Genomic DNA, 11,244 nt, shown 5'->3' on the forward strand with positions numbered 1-11,244 from the left:
CTGAATTGCTCCATCTTTTTCATTATTTGATTCCATTTGTTTGTTATTTTTAGGTAGCATTAGTACTGATAAAATGCCTACAGAGACTGAGGAGGAGTTACCACCTTCTAGTCCCGATCCCAGTATCTCTCAGGAGGGAACCTTTCATTCCCAATATAAAGTAATGAAGACTATTGGAAAAGGAAGCTATGCCAAGGTCCTCCTGGCCCACCGCCGGCTCACAGGAACCCGAGTGGCGGTCAAAGTTCTCCGAAAGAACAAGCAGTGGTTCCGGCCAGCCATGACAGAAGCAAACATAATGAGAAAGATCAACCACCCCAACATTGTTTCTCTCTTACAAGTCATTGAAAACAAAACTAGAATATACCTCATAATAGAGCTGGTGGAAGGCCAACAACTCTACCAGTACATCAGAGAGTCAGAGCACATAGAGGAGGATGAGGCCCGGCAAATATTTGAACAGATATTATCAGCAGTGAGCTACTGCCATGGAAAGGGGATTGTTCACCGAGACCTGAAAGTGGACAATATAATGATTGATAAAAACAAAAAGGTCAAAGTCATCGACTTTGGGCTTAGCACCGAAACACAACCTGGACAAATGCTAAACCAGCACTGCGGTGCGTATTCTTTTGGTTCCCCGGAACGCTTCCTTGGACTTCTGTATGACGGGATGAAGAATGATATGTGGACAATATTAGTGGTCGTCTATTATATGGTAGTGGGAAAGGTCCCCTTTGATTCTGTGATCATCCAAGAATTACAAAAACAAGTTGTTGCAGGGGTGTATCCTGCCCCCTGTGGGGTTTCAGAAGACCTGGAGAACCTCCTTAGTCAATTACTAACAGTAAATCCAATGTATAGACCAACAGCCAGCGAGGTGATGAAACACGCCTGGTTCAAAGAACACGGGAAGGGGTTCACAGTTCGTTGTGAAGAACTGCTTCCCCCCAGGCCAGACCCTGAAATTTTGGGTGCGATGAAATGCATGGGATTTCAAGCCTCTGTAATAAAATACTCCCTAATAAAAAGAAAATATAATGAGGAAATGGCAACTTATTGCTTCCTACAACAGCAGGCTCTCCCGGGGTATGGCTGCACAGCCCAGGCACAGCAAGTGAGTCCCATTGCAGCCCCATTTCCTAGCCTTGATCCTGCTGCTGCTTTTAGATTACAAAGAAAGAGGAGTGGAAGCCTGACAGTCCTTGACACCTTGCAGGTGTCATTCTCCCAAGGTCACGTATCTCATTATGGCCAGAAGGTTCATCCAAAAGGAGGAAGAAGGTCCACTGTGGCTGGTCGTCTCAGGCCACTACCGATGACACCTACAGAGGACCACTATCACAAATGTGCCATGAGTGTCCCATACATTCAAACAACAAGCATCTTCAGTGAGAAGAGTAGCAACAAGGAAATAAAAGAAGATAATCTAGTCTCCCACAGAGCCCCATTAGAGGATAAGCCCATCTCCAGCAGGGTCCGGCACAGGTTTTAACGGGTGGACCAGGAATATAGCAAATGCCCTGATAAAGCTTTGTTGCTGCTTGCCAAGGAGAAAGAAACCTCGCCTGGGGCAGAACAGAATCTCACCCCAGAAATGAGCCACAGGGAGAGTCCAGATAACAAGCAGCAGGCACAGCCCAGGTACCTTCGTGCTTTGTCCTTTCTAGTTTGCTCTTTGCTGGTCCTTCCTCTGTCTCTGGTTTCCATTTTCCCCACAATTCTTACCTTGTATCTTCTGTAAGTTCTTTTATGAGGTTTCCCCAACACCAAGCCTTCTCCCTCTTCTTGATTTCTCCTCTTCCCAGCAGGGACTCAATATGAATTCCCCACTCTACAGAGTTTTCTTGTTGACCCATCCCTTCAGATGGACTCCAGCTCCCCCTTAGGCCAATAGCTCCCACAGGGTGAGGACTAGAGATTCATGGGCTCATGGACTCATCCATGGGCTACTGGTTCTAGCACATGTGGTCATCAATCCCAAGTGCTGCAGAACAGAGTCTTATGTTTTCAAATGTAACATCCCACTCCATTAAGCCTTAAAATTAATAACAAGGTTTGTCACTGAATAAGTATCAACAACCTAGTTTGTTGGTTATTGTTGATGGTCAGAATCCTGCATGCATGCATATTGTTTTGCATACTGATTTTTTCATTCCTAAGACCTAGCAATTGATATATATATATATATATATATATATATATATATATATATATATGTAACATTTCTAAATGATTTCTTTCAAAAATCTTAACGGAGAAGTAGAAGAGAAGATTTGATAAAATAATAAGGCAATCAAAGCTCCAAATGGTAATCTAAGTATTCTACCGCATAAGATTTTTGCTTAGAATAAATTGACTTTTTTTCTCTCACAGTGCCATCTTGAAATTCTGTCATGTCCTGAGTATAAACAGGAGGTGATTTCAGACACATGGCCAAGGAAAAGACACCAGCAGAAGCTACAGCACCAACAGGAGAAACAGCAATAGCACCAGCATCATTAGCAGCAGAAGGAGGAGGAGGAGGAGAAAGAGGAGGAAGAGGAGGATTCCCCAACACCAATCTCCTCCCTCCTCTTGATTTCTCCTCTTCCCAGCAGGGACCCAATATGAATGATGAGTTCCCCACTCTACAGAGTTGTCTTGTTGACCCATCCCTTCAGATGGACTCCATCTCCCCCTTAGGCCAATAGATCCACAGGGTGAGAACTAGAGGGTCATGGGATCATGGACTCTTCCATGGGCTACTAATCCATAGAGAAACGGGCCTGTAATACCAGACACTCAAGACACACAGTAGGTAGGGGATCAGAACTTCAAGGCTAGCCTGGTCTACATCATGAGTTTAAGATCAGCTTGGACAACTTAGTGACACCCTTTTTCTAGAGGTGAGGAGGGCTAAGGCTACTAACTCAGTGGTAGAGTACTCGTGGGGAAACAGACTGCTGTCCATTGATACCTCTCCTTCCTTGCTCGGAAATACACAATGGTATTAGAAGAGTCAAAGGTTCCTGGCCTAGCATCCACTATTCTATTTGCTACATCATTAAGGGTGCAGTTTTTGGTATTTTGGTCAGGGATCAAATCTATGAAATAAAACTTAAGCAATACTCTCATTGCTGTCATAGTGCGAGGTGGATGATAAATGCTTGCCCACCTGCATCAGTACAAAGCTGGTTCCTTGGACTCCCTGCAAACACATCACTGATAACTGTGTGCCTTGTATAGGCTTTTCCAGCACTGTCATAGCTTGAAAACCTTCCCTGCTATGGACCCTTGAGTGGGCATCCTGCCTTTCTCAGTCTCAGAATGGAGCAAAGATCCCCTGCTCACCTCTAGGCTCACAGGTCAGGGACCTCTTCCATCCCATAGTGAACAAGACTGGCACAGCTGCACACACCTTGGAAAAAGAATGTATTGGCAACCCTTAACAAAAAAGATGGTTCTTACTTTCGATTATGGCATTCTATAAAATACGGGTATTTCCTGGTATAATTCCACATGTCATTGATTGTGTGTGCGCGTAGGTTTTTTGAGGTTGGAGGGGGATAATTCATTTCTCTAAGCCCCTTCCTCAATGCTGGGTGATAAACATTGACTCTCATATAGATTTTAATAATTATACATTTATTTTTATATTTTTAAGATTTGTTTATTTTTCCAACTTTTGTAGCTCTTTCTCTCTCTGTGTGTATGTGTGTGTGTGTGTGTGTGTGTGTGTGTGTGTGTGTGTGTGTGTGTAATTAGATATAATACTCAGGGTCAGTAATCCTACCCTTGAGCTACCTTATAACTTTTTATGTTTTAAACAGCTTTATTATGATATCTTTGATATATAAAGCTGATATGTGCTAGAGGTGAGCATCTTGATGTTCTTAAAGACATGTTCTTCCTCAGATACAGAACGCGAGCTGGCTAAAATCCTTGCTACTCCTGCAGATTAACCTTGTCATGCACTGAAGCAATGGGGCACATACTAAGCACACTCCCTGAGATGCCTCCTAGGTTGGTTGCACTGGCTCCATCCCAGGCACAGCTGGAGTGGGCAGCTGTAAGGTTGAGGACCTGCACTCAGGACACTGGGCCCCAGGAGCACCTCACCTGCTGGTCATCATGTGTACCTCTGAATGTCACTCCTGGGTTCTCACTGACTGGCACTTAACCATAGTCACCACTGTAGAACTGTCTAAGGCCAGAAGGGCAAAAACATTGTTGTTATAAATTTCTACTATGGAAACATCAAACGTTGTGCTTCTTGAACAGTTTTATTAAATGAACCTGGGAGAAACGCAAGAAATATGGCCTGAAGTCTCTTCTGGAACTGCCACTCCAGCATAAGCATCCACAGGCAGTCAGTCTCCTCTGCACTACCGTCCCCCTTGTTTTGCAACTCATGGATCTCCTTGCTTAGCATATCCACAAGGTGCATTTGCTGTTGCTTCTCCAGCTTCTTCCTGACATCTTATTTTTATGGGTCTGGAGACAGACTCCCCAGAGGACAGCACCTCTTTTCTGATAGTTATGAACTGCAGATCCCTGTGCTCAATAGTGGGGGGCTGCTGCAGGGACTACAACACCAGAATGACTGTTTCTTGGGGCCTCTGCAGTGTGGAAGGTTTTCCTGGTTTGGTCGGTGTGGTCAAAGTTGAGAAGGAAGCAAGTTCAGGGAATGAGAGTGCATCTGTCGCCCTTTCCTCTCCTGCTCCCTGTGCTTCCTCTCTGCTTCCTTGTCCAGACAGGCCTTCTATATCTCAGACCACCACTGCTGCTCCTCACTCTTTTTTCCCAGCCACCTGTGCAGACTGGGATGCTGCCTTGTTTGCAGAAGGAGGGGGGAGTGGCAAATCCACTGAAATGCCACCAATATCTGGTGTAGTGGACCTGTGGTAGAGGAGGTGGTGGAGGGAGTTCTGTTCATATGGGCTGGGAGACAGTCACAGGGGTGGGCAGCACCTCTGCTGGGGTTTCCCAATGGCCAGGACCACTCTTGGTCAGAGTGGAAGCAGGGGCAACTGACTTGGAGGAAGAGTTCAGGTGCTCCTGGCTGCATGTGCTAGATTCCACTGAGGACCTCTGGATCCACATATCACTGTCACACTAGAGACCCTTGCCAGCCTCTACACAGTGGAGCTCAAGTAGGTAAAACTTCCTGAAGCTCTTCCTTGGAAGGGGTAAGAGGCTGAGAAAAGAAAAGAGGAAGCTATACTACTTCAGGGACTCACCAGAGATATAACAAAATTTCATGCATGTTTCTTCCTCACAGAGGAGGTAACAAAAACTGGGGAATGGTTATATAACCAGACCTGACACTGCTTTATGGCTCACTGGCCAAGTAGCCAGCTGTTCCTGTGTCTACAAAGGAATAAAAAGATTTTTTCTATACACTGATGCATGCTGTTTGTGGCATTGTCACTCCTGAAATTTAGCTCCTAAATTCAGGTCTAGGTAGAGGGGTCTGTTCTTGTGAAATGTAAAGAAGTAAACAATCAGATGCTTAAAACTGCATAAAAGGCATACTTTTTCCTCAGGTATCTGTTTTACAATCTTTTAAAAAGCATTCATGGGGGTTGACACCCCGAAACAAGATTTGCCATTTCAGGAAAAGTGTGATGGAGGGAAGATTTGTATGGTGGGTTACTGGGAAGACAGGATTGTAAAGGAAATAAATAAATGGTTTTCTAAAAAGCATGTATTTTAAATGCCCTGCTAAAAACTATAATTTTGACACTATGCTTTCAATAAAAAACATTTCACATTTTCTTATTTACTCATTTAAACTAATTCTCATTTTCCCAGATTCATTAATTTAGTATTAATTTACTTGAGTAGCGTAATAAAAATAAAACTGAAAAAATAAAAAGTAAAAATAAAAGCTGAGTCAGGGTCATAAGGGGATTCACAATACTGCACCTAACAGACTGTGAATATATCTAGTAAACCGTACCATCAGATCTGATCTGTATCATGATCCAGAAGTATTTCTCAGCATCATGCACTCAGTCTCAACTAACTTCTTCCTTGAAAAGCTGAGCAAGAGCTGTGGTAGGAGCTACTACATGGGACTTTTAGGGTCTCACTTTATAAAAATAATTTATGTGTATGAGTGTTTGCCCAGCATGTGTGCACATGAATGCTTGACTGGTGTCCAAAGAACTTAGAAGAAGGTTTCAAATCCCCTGAAATTAGAGTTTTAGGCAGTTGTGAGCTAACACTGGTGTTGTAAAATACTGAACCATCTTTCCAGCCCCAGATTTTGATAACTTTTAGGAGGAGCCATATCTCAATACAGGATTACTATATGTTGGCTAACCTGGCTTGATTCACTAGCTCTTACCTCTCTGCACCATGGAGGACAATGGCTGGGTAAGACAGGTGGATAGGCAGTGAGAGAGGATGCCTTGATTTGCAACTTCCAGTGTAACCATGGAACTGGTTGTAGTCATGAGTTCTGCTGCCCTAGGAAGAAAATATAAAGAAACAGTGCTCACTGTCATAGAGGAGTCTATGTTCAGAATACTTGTTCTTAGGTTCCTCAGCCTGGTTGCTGTTTGGGGAAATAAACCAGACTTTCAGAAGATTATGTCCTGTCCACATCACTTATGATAATTAATTATAAAACAGGTAAATATATTCTATTCTATAACATAAACATTAAGATATTTAAAGATTTTATAAGCTCTAAGTATATGTGTACATATTTATATAATTATTTAATGAAATGTTCTATACTAATATACATTCTTATGAGTGAACCCAAAATGAGATTCATGTGCTCTAAGAACTAGGGTTATAGTGAAGGTGAGTAAACACAAAGAGCTTTTATATCACTTCTTTTTGAATTCAAAATTCAAAATTAAATGCAAACTATCACTTCAGTACACTAAAACTAACCAATTAGTTGACGTGTTTAAGTGACCAATTAGTCATACCTTTCCTAAGAAAGTCCAACCAGACTAAATTCATCCACAATGAGGAGTTGGTCATGGGCACCTAGTTGTCCAACCTGAGCCACCAGAAGGGTGTAGGGAGAAAAGAAAAAAGGCAGCGTCACTGGTTGCTGCCGCTGCGGAGAGCTCATAGGCAGCACCCCACGAGCAAACTTGAGCCTCGGGACCACAGGTAAGACCACCTTTTCTGCTGCAAGAGACCTGCCTGGTGAACTCAGGACACAGAGAGGCAAAAATCCTCTAGGACCAGGCACTTCCGGGGTTTACCGAGAGTCCCAAACCCGCGGATCCCGAAACGCAGCAGCTCTCTGCTCCCGAACCCTGTGGGAGAGAGACCTCACCACCTGGTCAGGTGGGCACTCCTGAGGCTGCAGAGCAGAGGAGACCACCAACACTGCCCACCCCAGCCCACATCCCTGGCCCAAGAGGAAACTGTATAAGGCCTCTGGGTTCTTGCAGAGGAGGGCCCAGGAGCAGCAGGACCGCTGCGTCTGAGACACCGCCAGAACCTGAAGGGACAGACCAGATAAACAGTTCTCTGCACCCAAATCCCATGGGAGGGAGAGCTAAACCTTCAGAGAGGCAGACACGCCTGGGAAACCAGAAGAGACTGCACTCTGCACACATCTCTGACGCCAGAGGAAAACACCAAACACCATCTGTAACCCTGGTGCACGGAAGCTCCCGGAAAGGGCGGTGCAGATCTTCCTGGTTGCTGCCACCGTGGAGAGCTCATAGGCAGCACCACACGAGCAAACTTGAGCCTCGGGACCACAGGTAAGACCAAATTTTCTGCTGCAAGAGACCTGCCTGGTGAACTCAGGACACAGAGAGGCAAAAATTCCTCTAGGATGGGCACTTCCGGGGTTTACCGGGAGTCCCAAACCCGCGGATCCCGGCCCGCAGCAGCTCTCTGCTCCCAAACCCCGTGGGAGAGAGACCTCACTGCCTGGTCAGGTGGGCACTCCTGAGGCTGCAGAGCAGAAGAGACCACCAACACTGCTCACCCCTGCCCACATCCCTGGACCAATAGGAAACTGTTTAAGGCCTCTGGGTTCCCGCAGAGGAGGGCCCAGGTGCAGCAGGACCGCTGCGTCTGAGACACCACCAGAACCTGAAGGGACAGACGGGATAAACAGTTCTCTGCACCCAAATCCCGTGGGAGGGAGAGCAAAACCTTCAGAGAGGCAGACATGCCTGGGAAACCAGAAGAGACTGCACTCTGCACATATATCTGACGCCAGAGGAAAACATCAAACTCCATCTGGAACCCTGGTGCACGGAAGCTCCCGGAAAGGGCAGCGCAGATCTTCCTGGTTGCTGCCGCCGCAGAGAGCTATAAGCAACACCCCACGAGCAAACTTGAGCCCCAGAACCACAGGTAAGACCAACTTTTCTGCTGCAAGTGACCTGCCTGGTGAACTCCAGACACAGGCCCACAGGAACAGCTGAAGACCTATAGATAGGAAAAAGTACACGCCCAAAGGCAGAACACTCTGTCCCCATAACTGGCTGAAAGAAAACAGGAAAACAGGTCTACAGCACTCCTGACACACAGGCTTATAGGACAGTCTAGCCACTGTCAGAAATAGCAGAACAAAGTAACAATAGAGATAAACTGATGGCGAGAGGCAAGCGCAGGAACCCAAGCAACAGAAACCAAGACTACATGGCACCATCGGAGCCCAATTCTCCCATCAAAACAAACATGGAATATCCAAACACACCAGAAAAGCAAGATCTAGTTTCAACATCATATTTGATCATGATGCTGGAGGACTTCAAGAAAGACGTGAAGAACTCCCTTAGAGAAACACAGGAAAACATTAATAAACAAGTAGAAGCCTACAGAGAGGAATCGCAAAAATCCCTGAAAGAATTCCAGGAAAACATAAATAAACAAGTAGAAGCCCATAGAGAGGAGTCAGAAAAATCCCTGAAAGAATTCCAGGAAAACACAATCAAACAGTTGAAGGAATTAAAAATGGAAATAGAAGCAATCAAGAAAGAACACATGGAAACAACCCTGGATATAGAAAACCAAAAGAGGAGACAAGGAGCTGTAGATACGAGCTTCACCAACAGAATACAAGAGATGGAAGAGAGAATCTCAGGAGCAGAAGATTCCATAGAAATCATTGACTCAACTGTCAAAGATAATGTAAAGCGGAAAAAGCTACTGGTCCAAAACATTGGTCCAGGACACAATGAGAAGATCAAACATAAGGACAATAGGTATAGAAGAGAGTGAAGACTCCCAGCACAAAGGACCAGTAAATATCTTCAACAAAATCATAGAAGAAAACTTCCCTAACCTAAACAAAGAGATACCCATAGGCATATAAGAAGCCTACAGAACTCCAAATGGATTGGACCAGAAAAGAAACACCTCCCGTCACATAATAGTCTAAACACCAAACGCACAAAATAAAGAAAGAATATTAAAAGCAGTAAGGGAAAAAGGTCAAGTAACATATAAAGGCAGACCTATCAGAATCACACCAGACTTTTCACCAGAAACTATGAAAGCCAGAAGATCCTGGACAGATGTCATACAGACCCTAAGAGAACACAAATGTCAGCCCAGGTTACTGTATCCTGCAAAACTCCCACTTAACATAGATGGAGAAACCAAGATATTCCAGGACAAAAACAAATTTACACAATATCTTTCTACAAATCCAGCACTACAAAGGATAAGAAATGGTAAAGCCCAACATAAGGAGGCAAGCTATACCCTAGAAGAAGCAAGAAACTAATCGTCTTGGCAACAAAACAAAGAGAAGAAAAGCACAAAAACATAACCTCATATCCAAATATAAATATAACAGGAAGCAATAATCACTATTCATTAATATCTCTCAACATCAGTGGCCTCAACTCCCCGATAAATAGGCATAGATTAACAAACTGGATACGCAACGAGGACCTTGCATTCTGCTGCCTACAGGAAACACACCTCAGACACAAAGACAGACACTACCTCAGAGTGAAAGGCTGGAAAACAACTTTCCAAGCAAATGGTCGGAAGAAGCAAGCTGGCGTAGCCATTCTAATATCACATACAATCAATTTTCAACTAAAAGTCATCAAAAAAGATAAGGAAGGACACTTCATATTCATCAAAGGAAAAATCCACCAAGATGAACTCTCAATCCTAAATATCTGGGCCCCAAATACAAGGGCACCTACATACATAAAAGAAACCTTACTAAAGCTCAAAACACACATTGCACCTCACACAATAATAGGAGATTTCAACACCCCCACTCTCATCAATGGACAGATCATGGAAACAGAAATTAAACAGAGACGTAGACAGACTAAGAGAAGTCATGAGCCAAATGGACTTAACAGATATTTATAGAACATTCTATCCTAAAGCAAAAGGATATACCTTCTTCTCAGCTCCTCATGGTACTTTCTCCAAAACTGACCATATAATTGGTCAAAAAACGGACCTCAAAAGGTACAGAAAGATAGAAATAATCCCATGCATGCTATCAGACCACCACGGCCTAAAACTGGTCTTCAATAACAATAAGGGAAGAATGCCCACATATACGTGGAAATTGAACAATGCTCTACTCAATGATAACCTGGTCAAGGAAGAAATAATGAAAGAAATTAAAGACTTTTTAGAACTTAATGAAAATGAAGGTACAACATACCCAAACTTATGGGACACAATGAAACCTGTGCTATAGAGGAAAACTCATAGTGCTGAGTGCCTGCAGAAAGAAACAGGAAAGAGCATATGTCAGCAGCTTGACAGCACACCTAAAAGCTCTAGAACAAAAAGATGCAAATACACCCAGGAGGAGTAGAAGGCAGGAAATAATCAAGCTCAGAGCTGAATCAACCAAATAGAAACAAAAAGGACCATAGAAAGGATCAACAGAACCAAAAGTTGGTTCTTTGAGAAAATCAGCAAGATAGATAAACCCTTAGCCAGACTAACGAGAGGACACAGAGAGTGTGTCCAAATTAACAAAATCAGAAATGAAAAGGGAGACATAACTACAGATTCAGAGGAAATTCTAAAAATCATCAGATCTTATTATAAAAGCCTATATTCAACAAAACTTGAAAATCTGTAGGAAATGGACAATTTCCTAGACAGATACCAGGTACCGAAGTTAAATCAGGAACAGATAAACCAGTTAAACTACCCCATAACGCCTAAGGAAATAGAAGCAGTCATTAAAGGTCTCTCAACCAAAAAGAGCCCAGGTCCCGACGGGTTTAGTGCAGAATTCTATCAGACCTTCATAGAAGACCTCATACCAATATTATC

General features: G+C 43.7%; 1 pseudogene across 1 annotated transcript; it reads left to right on the top strand.

Moving 5' to 3' along the window:
* The first annotated feature begins 59 nt into the window (after window positions 1-59).
* On the top strand, window positions 60-3,116 carry LOC148007053 (sperm motility kinase Y pseudogene; annotated as a pseudogene). Its single transcript, XR_015646142.1, has 2 exons — window positions 60-1,644; window positions 2,377-3,116. The product of XR_015646142.1 is annotated as a sperm motility kinase Y pseudogene (transcript).
* The last annotated feature ends 8,128 nt before the right edge of the window (window positions 3,117-11,244 follow it).

Source organism: Rattus norvegicus, chromosome 1 (assembly GCF_021556685.1).
Source record: "Rattus norvegicus strain SHRSP/BbbUtx chromosome 1, alternate assembly SHRSP_T2T, whole genome shotgun sequence".
NCBI classification, from domain to species: domain Eukaryota; kingdom Metazoa; phylum Chordata; class Mammalia; order Rodentia; family Muridae; genus Rattus; species Rattus norvegicus.